The 14,565-nt window shown below is 48.7% G+C and overlaps 1 long non-coding RNA gene and 1 pseudogene across 1 annotated transcript; one reads left to right on the top strand and one right to left on the bottom strand.

The window, feature by feature from the left end:
* Positions 1-385: 385 nt before the first annotated feature.
* Positions 386-1,199, top strand: LOC125538197 (annotated as a pseudogene).
* A 1,034-nt stretch (positions 1,200-2,233) lies between these two features.
* On the bottom strand, positions 2,234-2,844 carry LOC125534364. Its single transcript, XR_007294462.1, has 2 exons — positions 2,444-2,844; positions 2,234-2,330 (listed from the first exon to the last, which is right to left on the bottom strand). It is a non-coding gene; the product is annotated as an uncharacterized LOC125534364 (long non-coding RNA).
* Between the last annotated feature and the right edge of the window lie 11,721 nt (positions 2,845-14,565).

Here is a 14,565-nt window from a genome sequence, read left to right as displayed (position 1 = left end):
GTTCTTCTATGCACATGAGCTGCAACAGCTGAACAAGGTGAGAGTTTTGCATATTAAGTCCTGTGACAATCTTGCTGATATGTTCACTAAATCATTACCGGCATCAACCTTAGAGAGGTGTGTGCGTGGAATCGGTATGATGAGACTTAGAGAGATGCAAGGCTCAGGGGGAGAAACTTCACAAACTCGTCGCTAAAATCTCAATCCTGATGATCGAGTACTCAACTTGATGGTTGAGTGGATTGTACTCTTTTTCCCTTGAGTGAGTTTTCCTGATGTTTCTCACACGAGGTTTTTGACGAGGCAATTCGTGCAATACAATAACGTATACTATGTGCTCTTTCTCCATATTTTTTTCCCACTGGGTTTTTCGGAGTTTTGAGGCATGGATATACGGATAATTACCCAAGGGGGAGTGTTGGGAAACCGGGGCCACCGAGGGCGTGGCGGCGACCTCGTGCGTATCGCACGGGCTAGCCCCTCCCGTTTCCCCCACTTTACGTTAAGTGGGTACTTATCCCTTGACCCCCTAGTCCCTATATAAAGCAACGAGGAGCTATCATTCTAATCCCTGATCATTGATTAATAAAGCTGGTCTGCTCCATATCTCTATGTGTCATTTACTTTCACGTGTTCGACTATTTCGACTACTTCGTCTACGACGCTCGCCCTTGCTCCGCAACCTCGGACCGGACTCGCCGGCGGAGTTGCGGAACAATCTTCACGGGCCCCGCCTTCTACCAGAGGCTGATCCATATGTCAGAGGACAAGGTCGGGCCGGTGCACCCGCTCGAGGCAGCCGGTTGCGGACAGCAAGAGGGAGATGGAGCACGACTGCCTGCTGGCCCACGGCACGGCCGCCAACCTCCACGAGCGGCCCTTCACGCTGAGCATCATCATGCGCCCGTCGCGGGCGGGCGGAAGATCCGGGGCCCCTACTGCAGGTTCTGCTGGTGCTGGCTCATCGGATCGGAGAACATCTTCAGGATCGCCGTCTCGTACGGCGCAAGCTGCTCTACCCGGAGTTGTTAAGACTGGGCATCTACCTCAAGTTCCAGACGGAGGTCTGCTAGACTGAGATCCGTCGTTGGCTCGTGGTGTGTGTATAGGTTATCTATCTGTCTATGCAGTGGTTACTTATGGACATGTTGATTAAGGTTATTAGGGCATGCACAATGGCATATGGATACATATGCTCCATAACAAAAAGTAATTTGAGATATCTATATTTATTTTTTCTTCTCAATGCAAGCTACCACTAGTGGGCCTCATTAAAAAATAGAAAATAAAGGCTTTAGTACACATGCATTTCTACTTTTCATTCCAACATTTTCAGTTTTTGTCACTGGACCACACTTTTTCTCTTCAAGCACCCGCCTCCTGGAGAGGATCCCGCTTTCCTATCCGAACTTACTTTACGTCATATCCGATCCTACATGACATGCGAGACATTACCTTGAAGCTATGCATTGTACATGCCCTTATATGTGGTTGTGGACATGTAGTACTTTGCGTAGCTATTTTTCTTTTGCAATGTGAAACTCGTTGTGACGATGTCGTTTGCGTAGCTTGGACGGGCGTGTTCCTATGGAGAGAAGCTGGTCGTGCGATGCAGAATATGTTATGCCGTGGGCATCTGCCTCGGGCATGAGAAGAAATTCTGTTGAAACACTGTAGTAGCTTGGTTAGCTGAACCTGTTTCACTCTGCCCCTCCTGGAATAAACGGAATTAGCTTATGACATGCCTTGTTGGTTTGAGCTGGTCGTGTTTGCTGTGGAATGGGTTATCGAGTTGGTGCTGAGCTAACCATGTCATGTGAATCAGAGTAAATTGTAGAAAACCACCACATTGACACTTAGATTTGCAGTAAACACCGGTTTACGAATTTGAGACAAAAAACACTGATTCTTGGCCTATTTTTTTTTGCATAAAAACACTAATTCATGGCTTAGAGCATTTTGATGACAATTATGACATGTGGGTCCTTATTTGATGATGTGGCGTAACGATTCACAGTAAACGACGTTAGATTGGTCTTTTTCTCAAAACACCCCTCCTTCCAAAAACGAATCACTCCCCTGCCCTGATCCAGATCGGATCGGGTTGTTCCCGCACGCCGCTGCCCTTCAGCATTTGCCATTGCAGCTTGAATATCACCGACAACGTTGTGGATAAGAGTACATTCCTGTGATGCTCTGAAGTTCAGACACCGCAACTACAATCATCATCGCATCGAGAAAAACACACGCATGCATGCATTTCCAGAGGTCATCCAAACAAAACACATGGCGAAAGAAACACACGAAGTGTCCAAACGAGACGAGATGCCCTGATACAACAAACATACAATCAAGCTGCAGCAACAACACGCGCAGAAAGAAGAGCAACCCCATCTCCACGAGGAACAATACAAGGGAATTGCAGGAACAAAACCCTCCATACCTGAACGAACGAGGACGAACTAGAGAGTCAAGAAGTGTGAATGGGGGAACTCCATGCCAGACGCCGACGGCCTCTCCTCTTCCTAATTAATACCGCTTGAGGAAGAAGAAGAAAAGCTCCCGCCGAGTCGTCATCATCTCGCCTCTCCAAAGATCACCATCTCCATGCCCTTTTTGAGAGGCTCAGGAGCTCTAATCGTCTCACCAGCTTTGAAACTAGCCATCATCTGGGTCTCTGAACTTTGAACGATGCGGATTGATCGAGTGCATTGAACCTGGACACCTTCTTGTAGCTAGCTTTTCGCTCTGTTGTATGGCCTTTCGGATTTGGGAATATCAGTAATCGATCCTGTGGTGGCACCTCACATAGTGTGTTGCCTTTTCTTTCTCCTCTCTTTATGCCGCCTGCCCATATACTCCACCACCGGTTATACAGTCACGCATGCACAATGAGACAACTGGCTAGCCCATTGGACTAGAGCAGACAGGTTTTCTGATGGAAAATACCAGATTAGGTCCATGTGCTCCGGCATCAGGGTTACCAAATGTGTCCTGCTATTATTATTTGCGTACTAACAAGATCAACAACTAGCTGGCTTTTAGTTCAATAAACACTGACGAACATACACGTTCCACCGGCTACCGACACTCAAAAGGTAAGCGAAATACTACTTCGTTTATGTGCAAGAGATGATCCCACGATCAGTTCACAAGTCACCAATACAAGATCATCTCCACGCTCTCTACTTTGTTTAAACAGATTGATTTATGGCACATTTCAAAGCCAATGTCTGTGAAAAGTACTACTCCCTTCGTCCCTACACTACACTACTAGTGTCAAAAACGCTCATATTTTGGGACGGAGGGAGTAGTAAACTGTCTGTGAAATGTTTTTCAACTCGTGCAGTACATTCCCCGCCAAAAAAAAACTAGTGCAGTACATTAGTAGGTCATCAAGGTACTGAACCCACTGTTTAATAAACTGTAAGTAACCACTGTGATTTCCAATTAATTAGTGGCGTATATTACCCTTGGCCTCAGCTGCATAGCAGTATGAAATATTCACACGAAAAAAATACTACATTTTCTCTTCTTCCACCTAAGTCGTTACTGATCACTCCTCTATGATTTTCTTCTACCTAACTTCGTTATGAGCTGCTGATTTTATCAAGATTCAAGATACTGCACAACAGCACTAATGCAACGAAACCATCTACCCATGAGATGTATGGAGCATTTTCCTGCACCAAATTATTAGCCTCTATTAGCAAAGATTCCCGGGGATCCTAGGTCGCGTGTTTGGCCAGTGGTCACTGTCCGTGCAACTGGTTGGCTCAAGCTTTGCACCAGTTGCATGGGATGATAATCATAATTATAACGTGATCCCTGCACTGCACCCCCTTTGCATTGATGTGCTGACAAAAATGTCCGTGGACAGAAAACCAAGCGAGATGTCGCCGACGACGCTGATCTCTAGATTAGCTAGCTGCAGGAGATAAGGAATTTGCAGGCTGGACACGCATCTTTACTCCATGAGCTATTGCCCGATGCAGAAAAGGCACATCTCACCAGATTCCCTTGGCTCTAGCAGCTAGTTCGTTCTAACCTAGGCTGCATCGCGGCTAGGTGCATTGCCAGGTTCATCGATCCAGCATCAAGACCATGTATTTTCTCCATTGCGCGCCGCAGTCTACAGGAAGCAACGGACTTGCTACTAGCTCTTCAGTTTTTGGTCTAGACTTATAAATAGCAGCCGCCTACACGCTCATCAGCAGGTGCGGATTAAACAAATCAATGAAGTCTGGTCCATGGCAGATGAACAAGAGTTCTAGCTAGCTACTTTGGTTGGTTGTCACCTGGAGTTCTCCTCAAATCACTTCAGTTGCTAGCTAACTACAGCTTGTATTGGCACTGTTTTATTAGTGCGCAATGCCGGGATATAGAGCATTGTATACTGAAGTGTTTAGGGGAACTCTGGGTGGCAACCAACAACATCGATAGGATTTGAGAGTGTTTGTGCTTTAGAAATTATAGTGGTAGGTTCATATACGTTATGATGGGTGTGTGGGGATTAATCGAGCTTGGCCTCGTCAGGAGTTCTCTTCAAGCACTTCAGGATGCGTCTTTTGCAAGAACTTCCCTGAAGTGTTTGGGGGAACTCTCGGTGTTACTAAGCATTTGACCACATACCATAAGAGAGATGCACCAATGAGCTGAAAACCACGTTTGGTATTACTGGGAGTTCTCTTCAAGCACTTTACAAAGCACCTTTTTAAGGTTTCATGTGAAGTATTTGGAGGAACTCTTGGTGCAACCAAGCACTTAGCAGATATTGCAGGTCATAAACCACAAGAGATGTACTCCAAATCACGTTTGGTATTACCAGGAGTTCCCTTGAAACACTTTACGAAGCACCTTTCTGAGAGCTTATGTGAAGTGTTTGGGGGAACTCTCGGTGCAATCAAGAATTTACTAGATACCAGCGCAAACCACAAGAGTTGCGCTAGTGGTGAACCATGTTTGGTCTTACTGTGGGTTCCTTGCAAGCACTTCACGAGGAATTATTTCAAAATGCACCATTGTGAAGTGGTTGGGGGAACTCTTGGTGCCACCAAGCTTTACTCAATGTTGCCCGAGAACCCAAAGAGTTGATCAATACAAGACATGTTTGGTATTGCCATGGGTTCCCTGCAAGCACTTCATGAGGCGTTGTTCCAAATGCCACTGTGAAGTGCTTGGGGGAACTCTTGGTGATGCCAAGCTTTACTCAAGGGCCAGGAAAGAATTAGAAGAGATGATCAACATGAAGTATGTTTGGTCTTACCATGGGTTCCCTACAAGCACTTCACGAGGCATTGAAATGCCAATGTGAAGTGTTTGGGGAAACTCTTGGTGGCATCAAGCTTTACTAAATGCTGGCCAAGAACCAGGAGATATGATCAACATGAAGCAAGTTTGGTCTTACCATGGGTTCCCAGCAAGCACTTCACAAGGTATGATTTCAATGACCACTACGAAATGTTTTGCGGGGGGGGGGGGGGGGGGGGGGGGTGCTCCCAGTATCACAAAACAATTGGTGGACGTTGTTCGAGATGATCCAACGAGATTTTCAATCGAGTGTTTAGGCAACCTCCTTTCAACGCTTTGCAACGCATCATCAAAATGCCGCTCTCAATAATTTTTAGGTGTAATGCGAAGTGGCTTTTGTCAACTATGGGAGTGGGTTGGGGAGAGATCATTTTTTATCCTCCTGGTTGAAATGCGTTGGTGAGTGGGTGGGCTTATTTTTTTGATTTTTTTCTTCTTCTTTGTCACTCACATATTTCAGGCCCAAATGAAGGAGAGGCTTGAGAACTGTCCAATATACATGTGGACCTTCACGGCAATCCATGCAGGCCAAGAGTGGTCTAGTATTGTTATGAGTTCATTTCAACCACTTAACGTCGCACCATCAAAATGCCCCCCTTGATGATTTTTAGGTCCAATGTCAAATGTTTGAGGTGAACTCAAGGTTCCATGCAACATATTTGAAGTGTCCATGTTTTTAAGGCGTTCAAGTAACCACGGGTAACGTGGTGAGGTGTGCTCTGATGCTTCCAACATATTTTCTGTTTCACTGTGCTCTGATGCTTCCAGCCGATGTTGCTCTGAAGACCGCATGGCCTGTATATGACTAAACCTGTTGGGGATATAACTATTTGAGTAAACCGGCTGTGAGGGGCCGGGCTATGTAAAGAAGACTCATCATGAAAGAAGCCCAAGACCCAGCATAAGGATGATGGTTCATAGGGCTTAAGGCCCGTAGTGACAAACCGCCATGATGGCATGACTTGTAACATAAGTTAAAGGTAACTAGTCACCGAGCCAGACAGTGTTTATGAGCCGGCCGGGACTCTGTAGGCCGCAGGGCGTCAACCCGTGTATATAAGGGGACGACCCGCCGGCGGCTTAAGGACACGAAACAACCAATCGAGAACCGGGCGTAGCGTATCTCGCTCCCTAGCCATCGAAATCTCAGGCAATACCAAACCTAACTAGACGTAGGCCTTCCTTCACCATAAGGGGCTGAACTAGTATAAACCTCGCGTGTCCTTTGTCCCGATTAACCCCTTTAAGCTTCCTACTTGCGATGGCTCCACGATCAAGTCCTTGCAAGAGGACATCTTCCGTGACAATTCCACGACAGTTGGCGCCCACCGTGGGGCCAGCGCACGGTGGATTTGAGTTCTTGAAGGGCAGCTTCGAAGGGCTCAAGGGATATGCAGTTGGCCGGATGACCAAGAGTCGTCGCGGCAAGATCTACATCGACAACGAAGGCTGGGGCCTCGATGCCGGCTCAATTGAGTACGGGTACCGGGTCCCCTTCGGCGGAATTCACGTCTTCATCGGCCGGATCGATGAGCCGGGCCCTGAGTCGGACAGCTGCAACGACCTCGTCGAGACGGCTCGGCGTGCGAAACCCGCCCGAGCTCAACCCGTCGTGAAGCGTGCCTTTGTGGGTTGCATCCACGGAGGTGAACTTCCTGAAGGATCTGAAGGTGATGGTGAGCCGGCCGTCCTCTCTGACGGCGATTCGTCCGTCGGCTCAAGAGATTCGCTGTATCAGGTTCAAGATGGTGTGCTGGGGGGCTGTTCCGACGGCAGCACTATTCCGGACCCCTCAGAGTCGCCAAACTGGGCAGGAGTCTTCATGGCTGGTACTCAACCCGGCCAAAATTCTACGGCTTCAGCAGCGATAACGTCCGGGTTAGGAGTGTTGGAAATATGCCCTAGAGGCAATAATAAAAGCATTATTATTATATTTCCTTGTTCATGATAATTGTCTTTATTCATGCTATAATTGTGTTATCCGGAAATCATAATACATGTGTGAATAATAGACACCAACATGTCCCTAGTGAGCCTCTAGTTGACTAGCTCGTTGATCAACAGATAGTCATGGTTTCCTGACTATGGACATTGGATGTCATTGATAACGAGATCACATCATTAGGAGAATGATGTGATGGACAAGACCCAATCCTAAACATAGCACAAGATCGTATAGTTCGTTTGCTAGTTTTTCCAATGTCAAGTATCCTTTCCTTAGACCATGAGATCGTGTAACTCCCGAATGCCGTAGGAGTGCTTTGGGTGTACCAAACGTCACAACGTAACTGGGTGACTATAAAGGTATACTACGGGTATCTCCGAAAGTGTCTGTTGGGTTGACATGGATCAAGACTGGGATTTGTTACTCCGTATGACGGAGAGGTATCTCTGGGCCCACTTGGTAATGCATCATCATAATGAGCTCAAAGTGACCAAGTTTTTGGTCACGGGATCATGCATTACGGTATGAGTAAAGTGACTTGCCGGTAACGAGACTGAACGAGGTATTGGGATACCGACGATCGAGTCTCGGACAAGTAACGTACCGATTGACAAAGGGAATTGTATACGGGGTTGCTTGAATCCTCGACATCGTGGTTCATCCGATGAGATCATCGAGGAGTATGTGGGAGCCAACATGGGTATCCAGATCCCGCTGTTGGTTATTGACCGGAGAGCCGTCTCGGTCATGTCTGCATGTCTCCCGAACCCGTAGGGTCTACACACTTAAGGTTCGGTGACGCTAGGGTTGTATGAACATGAGTATGCAGCAAACCGAATGTTGTTCGGAGTCCCGGATGAGATCCCGGACGTCACGAGGAGTTTCGGAATGGTCCGGAGGTAAAGAATTATATATAGGAAGTGCTGTTTCGGCCATCGGGAAAGTTTCGAGGTCACCCGGTATTGTACCGGGACCACCGGAAGTGTCCCGGGGGTCCAACGGGTGGGGCCACCCATCCCGGAGGGCCCCATGGGCTGAAGTGGGGAGGGGAACCAGCCCTTAGTGGTCTGGTGCGCCCCCCTAGGCCCACCCCCTGCGCCTAGGGTTGGAACCCTAGGGTGGGGGGGGCGCCCCACTTGCCTTGGGGGGCACTCCACCCCCCTTGGCCGCCGCCCCCCTTGGAGATTGGATCTCCCAAGGGCCGGCGCCCCCCCAGGGGGCCTATATAAAGGGGGGAGGGAGAGGGCAGCCACACCCCTGAGCTTTGGCGCCTCCCTCCCCCTGCTACACCTCTTCCTCCTCCCATGGTTGCTTGGCGAAGCCCTGCCGAAGTTTTGCTGCATCCACCACCACGCCGTCGTGCTGCTGGATCATCATCAACCTCTCCTTCCCCCTTGCTGGATCAAGAAGGAGGAGACGTCATCCACTCCGTACGTGTGTTGAACGCGGAGGTGCCGTCCGTTCGGCGCTCGGTCATCGGTGATTTGGATCACGTCGAGTACGACTCCCTTATCCCCGTTCTTTGAACGCTTCCGCTCGCGATCTACAAAGGTATGTAGATGCATCCGATCACTCGTTGCTAGATGAACTCATAGATGGATCTTGGTGAAACCGTAGGAAAAATTTGTTTTCTGCAACGTTCCCCAACAAGGAGCAGCCGGGGCAGGAGGCCCCGTGCGCTCACCGGCTCAGGTGCTGATGGATCTCATGGATAAGCTTACGGCTTTGTTAACTGTTACAGTCATCCCTGCGAACCAATCTGAGCATGAGGCAGAGGTGGCACAGGTTCGTGATGAGATCGCCCGGGCCAAGGAAACCTTAGCAGCTGAAGACACTAGATTAGCAACAGAGCGGGCGGCTTTGGACGTACGGGCGCAGCAACTCCAGGCAGAGGCCTTGCAGCTCACATTGAGTTTAAACGCGTCTAATGAGGTAATGAGGAGGAGACATCAGAAAACTCAGTCCCGTTTACCTCAGAATTATGATCCTCGGAATCTCTTTGCTACACCCGGGGCCGGCCCAAGTAACCCGCCAGGTGCGAATCAGCTCATTACATCCAGAGCGGGAGGTCCAGTCCAGCCTCAGGGGATGGCACCTCCTCACAGCAATATGGCACCACCCAGTTATGTACCAATACCACAGGGTCACTTCTCCAACCCCATGGAGAATTTAATCGCAGCGTCAGCACGTTTGGCGGCTCTCCCAGTAGATGGGGATGATCCGACAGCGGTGGAAACCCGGAAGATCAGAGAACTTGTCCAAACAGCCCTGGCCCAGCAAGAAACCTACTCCTACAGCCGGGATAGGATTCACTCGACTCCTCCGCCCTGGTTAGCTCCGCCTCGTCAAAATCAGAGCCCGAGTTACAGTAGACACATGGAGTCAGAGGCCTTGTCAAGTAACGCTCAGCGCCGGAACCAGCCCGGCGAGTATAACCCGGTTCAGGATCGGATACGTCAGGAGGACGAACGGGCGGCTCAGCTAGCGGCCCAGCTAGTAGCTCAACAGAACTCACCGGCTTACCCGACGGCTTCCGTTGAGGCGGGAGTGGCTACTAGAACCGAAGGAGTTCCTTGTCTGGTACCGGCTCTACGCAATGTACGTCTGCCCAAGGATTTCAAGGGACCTCGGAAGGTGCCGAATTATATGGCCGATTTACAGCCTGGGGCGTGGATTGAAAGTTACGAGATGGCTATGGAGCTGCTGGAGGTGAGTGATGAAGCGATGGCTAAATATTTCACCATGATGTTGGACGGAACGACCCGTTCTTGGTTAAAGGGTTTGCCACCCAATTCCATTAGCTCATGGGTAGAGTTAAAGGCCCGTTTCATCCAGAACTTCAAGGATACTTGCAAGCAGTCCATGTCAATTGTGGATCTGACAAATTATAAACAGGAAGAAGGTGAATCTACGACTCATTGGGTGCGCCGGGTCAAGGATATAATACATTCATCTGACAAGATGGATGCCAGCTCAGCAGTTCTCATGCTGGAGAAGAATTGCCGCTTTGAGCCTCTGAGACAGAAGCTGGGGCACCTTAAGCGTGATTGCAACGATATGGGGACGCTGATGGTGGCTTTAGTCAAGTATGCCGATTTTGATAGTACCAAGGATCCCGCGACAGGGAAGGGAAAGAAGAACGGTAATGGAAAGGGTCAGCAGCATAACCCAGCGAGTCAAGGAGGAAATAAGCGTAAGGCGGATGGTAACCCGGAATTTGTGGCCAATGCACAGGGTAATAACCAGAAGCGCGAAGGGAAGCCACCCCGTTTTGGTGGGTCAGGTCCGTCTCTTGAGCAACTTCTCAATGAGCCCTCCCGAAACACGGCACCCGGGAACGACCAGCGACTCATTTGTGGAAGGATTGTACAATCATGAAAGCTTTTAAGAATTCTAATACGTTTGATGGCAATCAAGGCCCAGGCGGCGGCTCAGGAGCCGGCGGCTTTCATGGCCCGGGCGGTGGTTCAGGATCCGGTTTTCAGGGAAACCAGGGTGGTTATAATCAATAGCAGTCTGGTCAGGGAGGTCAGCAGCAGCAGTCGGGTTATCAGAGCCATCCAAAACAGTTAAACAGCGGGCAGTATCACGTGTTCACCACAAGTTTGTGTAAACGTGATCAGAAAGTTCATAAGAGGGCTGTGAATTCTGTTGAACCGGCAGTCCCGCGTTACTTGAGGTGGTCGGAACAGCCTATTGTCTGGAGCAGGGAGGATCACCCTCCCCGGGTTGATAATCCGGGTCAACTGGCCCTAGTGGTGGCACCGCAGGTTGGTGGTTATAAATTTACTAAGGTGCTCATGGATGGAGGTAGCAGCATCAACATCCTCTATTACGAGACCTTTCGGCGCAAGGGCTTAACTGACAAGAATTTAAAGACTTCCAACACCGTCTTCCATGGAGTGGTGCCCGGTAAGTCGGTGTATCCTGTGGGTAAGATTGAGCTAGAGGTGGCCTTCGGAGACGAGCATGATTCTAGGGCGGAAAAATTAACTTTTGAAGTGGTCAAAATCAAGAGTCCATATCACGCTTTGTTCGGGCGGCCAGCCTATGCCAAGTTCATGGCACGGCCGTGCTATGTTTATCTACAACTCAAGATGCCGGGCTACAAGGGTACCATCACTGTGCCCTGGAGTGTGAAGAAGGCGATGCGGCTTACGCCGAGTCTGTCTGTGCAGCAGAACGAGCTAATCAAGAAATCTTGAAAGGTATCAAGCCCCGGCTTTTGGTCCCCTTACAGCGGACACCGGGTTGTTGGGTGGAGGAGTTACCTTCTGTACTTTGGAGCGTCAATACTACACCTAACAGATCTATAGGTTACACGCCTTTCTTTATGGTGTATGGAGCAGAGGCGGTCCTGCCAAGTGACATCCGTCATGATTCACCCCGTGTGGCGGCTTATGTTGAGGAAGACAATGAAAAAGCTCGGCAAGATGCACTTGTTGGGGAACGTAGTAATTTCAAAAAAATTCCTACGCACACGCAAGGGGAGAGTGTGATCTACGTACCCTTGTAGACCGACAGCGGAAGCGTTAGCACAACGCGGTTGATGTAGTCGTACGTCTTCATGGCCCGACCGATCAAGCACCGAAACTACGGCACCTCCGAGTTCTAGCACACGTTCAGCTCGATGACGATCCCCGAACTCCGATCCAGCAAAGTGTCGGGGAAGAGTTCCGTCAGCACGAAGGCGTGGTGACGATCTTGATGTACTACCGTCGCAGGGCTTCGCCTAAGCACCGCTACAATATTATCGAGGATTATGGTGGAAGGGGGCACCGCTCACGGCTAAGAATATGATCACGTGGATCAACTTGTGTCTCTAGAGGTGCCCCCTGGCCCCGTATATAAAGGATCAAGGGGGGGGTGCAGCCGGCCAGGAGGAGGGCGCGCCAGGAGGAGTCCTACTCCCACCGGGAGTAGGATTCCCCCCCCCCTTTCCTAGTTGGAATAGGATTCGGGAAGGGGAAAGAGGAGAGAGAGAAGGAAGGGGGGGCTCCGCCCCCCTCTCCTTGTCCTATTCGGACTAGGGGGGAGGGGCGCGCGGCCCAGCCCTGGCCACCTCTCCTCTCTTCCACTAAAGCCCACTAAGGCCCATATACCTCCCGGGGGGTTCCGGTAGCCTCCCGGTACTCCGGTAAAATCCCGATTTCACCCGGAACACTTCCGATATCCAAATATAGGCTTCCAATATATCAATCTTTATGTATCGACCATTTCGAGACTCCTCTTCATGTCCGTGATCACATCCGGGTCTCCGAACAAACTTCGGTACATCAAAATGCATAAACTCATAATATAACTGTCATCGAAACCTTAAGCGTGCGGACCCTACGGGTTCGTGAACAATGTAGACATGACTGAGACACGTCTCCGGTCAATAACCAATAGCGGAACCTGGATGCTCATATTGGCTCCTACATATTCTACGAAGATCTTTATCGGTCAGACCGCATCACAACATACGTTGTTCCCTTTGTCATCGGTATGTTACTTGCCCGAGATTCGATCGTCGGTATCTCAATACCTAGTTCAATCTCGTTACCGGCAAGTCTCTTTACTCGTTTCGTAATACATCATCTCACAACTAACTCATTAGTTGCAATGCTTGCAAGGCTTATGTGATGTGCATTACCGAGAGGGCCCAGAGATACCTCTCCGACAATTGGAGTGACAAATCCTAATCTCGAAATATGCCAACCCAACATGTACCTTTGGAGACACCTGTAGAGCTCCTTTATAATCACCCAGTTATGTTGTGACGTTTGGTAGCACACAAAGTGTTCCTCCGGTAAACGGGAGTTGCATAATCTCATAGTCATAGGAACATGTATAAGTCATGAAGAAAGCAATAGCAACATACTAAACGATCGGGTGCTAAGCTAATGGAATGGGTCATGTCAATCACATCATTCTCCTAATGATGTGATCCCATTAATCAAATGACAACACATGTCTATGGTTAGGAAACATAACCATCTTCGATTAACGAGCTAGTCAAGTAGAGGCATACTAGTGACGTTTGGTTTGTCTATGTATTCACACAAGTATTATGTTTCCGGATAATACAATTCTAGCATGAATAATAAACATTTATCATGATATAAGGAAATAAAATAATAACAATATTATTGCCTCTAGGGCATATTTCCTTCAGCACTTGACCTGTTGGATGAAGAGCGAGACTTGGCAATAGCCCGCTCAGCGATTTACCAGCAAGACCTGCGCCGTTACCACAGCCGCCGGGTTAAGTCCAGAACCTTTCAGGAAGGCGACTTAGTGCTCCGACTCATCCAGGATCAATCTGACATGCATAAGCTATCCCCTCCTTGGGAAGGACCTTTTGTGGTCAGCAAGAATCTCAACAACGGGTCATACTACCTTATCGACATTCGGGAACACAAAGACTCACGTAAGTCGGAGGAGGAGACCCGTCGGCCGTGGAATATCGCTCATCTTCGGCCTTATTATACTTGAGCCATCGGCTCTAATGTGTATACACTTATACTATGTATATTACATAAATCAATAAAGCAGGACCTCTGTCCTTTTTTACCACTCCTAAAAAGGTTTATGTGTTTTCTTTGTTAGGTGGTGGAGATAACCAAGGAGAAGCGGATCATATCTGAATCCGGCTTTCCTTTGGTCCGGTTTATGATCATATCTGAATCTAGCCGTGATCACTTGGGGGCTTCCTGTTCAAACATAGGTCGTATTCAAACCAAAGAGAACATAGCTGTCGGTACCCACTTGATCGGCATACTGCCAAACCCACTCGGGGGCTTCTTGATCATATTTGAATCATAGCTTAACCCCTTTTGGGTCTGACGTGGATCATATTCGAATCAGCGTCATTAAACAACTCTTATGGTCACTTGGGGGCTTCCTGTTCAAACATAGGTCGTATTCGAACCAAAGAGAACATAGCTGTCGATACCCACTTGATCGGCATCACCACAGCCACTGGGGGCTAACAGATCGTATCCGAATCTTAGCTCAACCCCTTTGGAACGGTTCACTGATCGTATTCGAATCAGAGACCCTTGAATTTTGTTCATCATATTCTACAAGTGTCAACATTGCATATCTTGTGACCTTCTTGAAAATACAATACATTATAATCTTCCAGGGTTAATATTGGGTACATCAGGTTGTTAAGTACTAGGTGAACTTGTATGTGCCAATTTTCAGGAGTTAAACTTACCCTCGGGGGTTGGTTTATATAAGCCGGAAAGGCAGCTGTAATCATCACAGGGCAATGCAAGGTATTTTTGCAAAAGACATAACAGATTCATACAAGCTACAAAGAG

This window comes from Triticum urartu, chromosome 2 (assembly GCF_003073215.2).
Source record: "Triticum urartu cultivar G1812 chromosome 2, Tu2.1, whole genome shotgun sequence".
Taxonomy (NCBI): Eukaryota; Viridiplantae; Streptophyta; class Magnoliopsida; order Poales; family Poaceae; genus Triticum; species Triticum urartu.
Note: the sequence above shows the minus strand (reverse complement) of the source record. Positions and strands in the feature narration are given on the sequence as shown.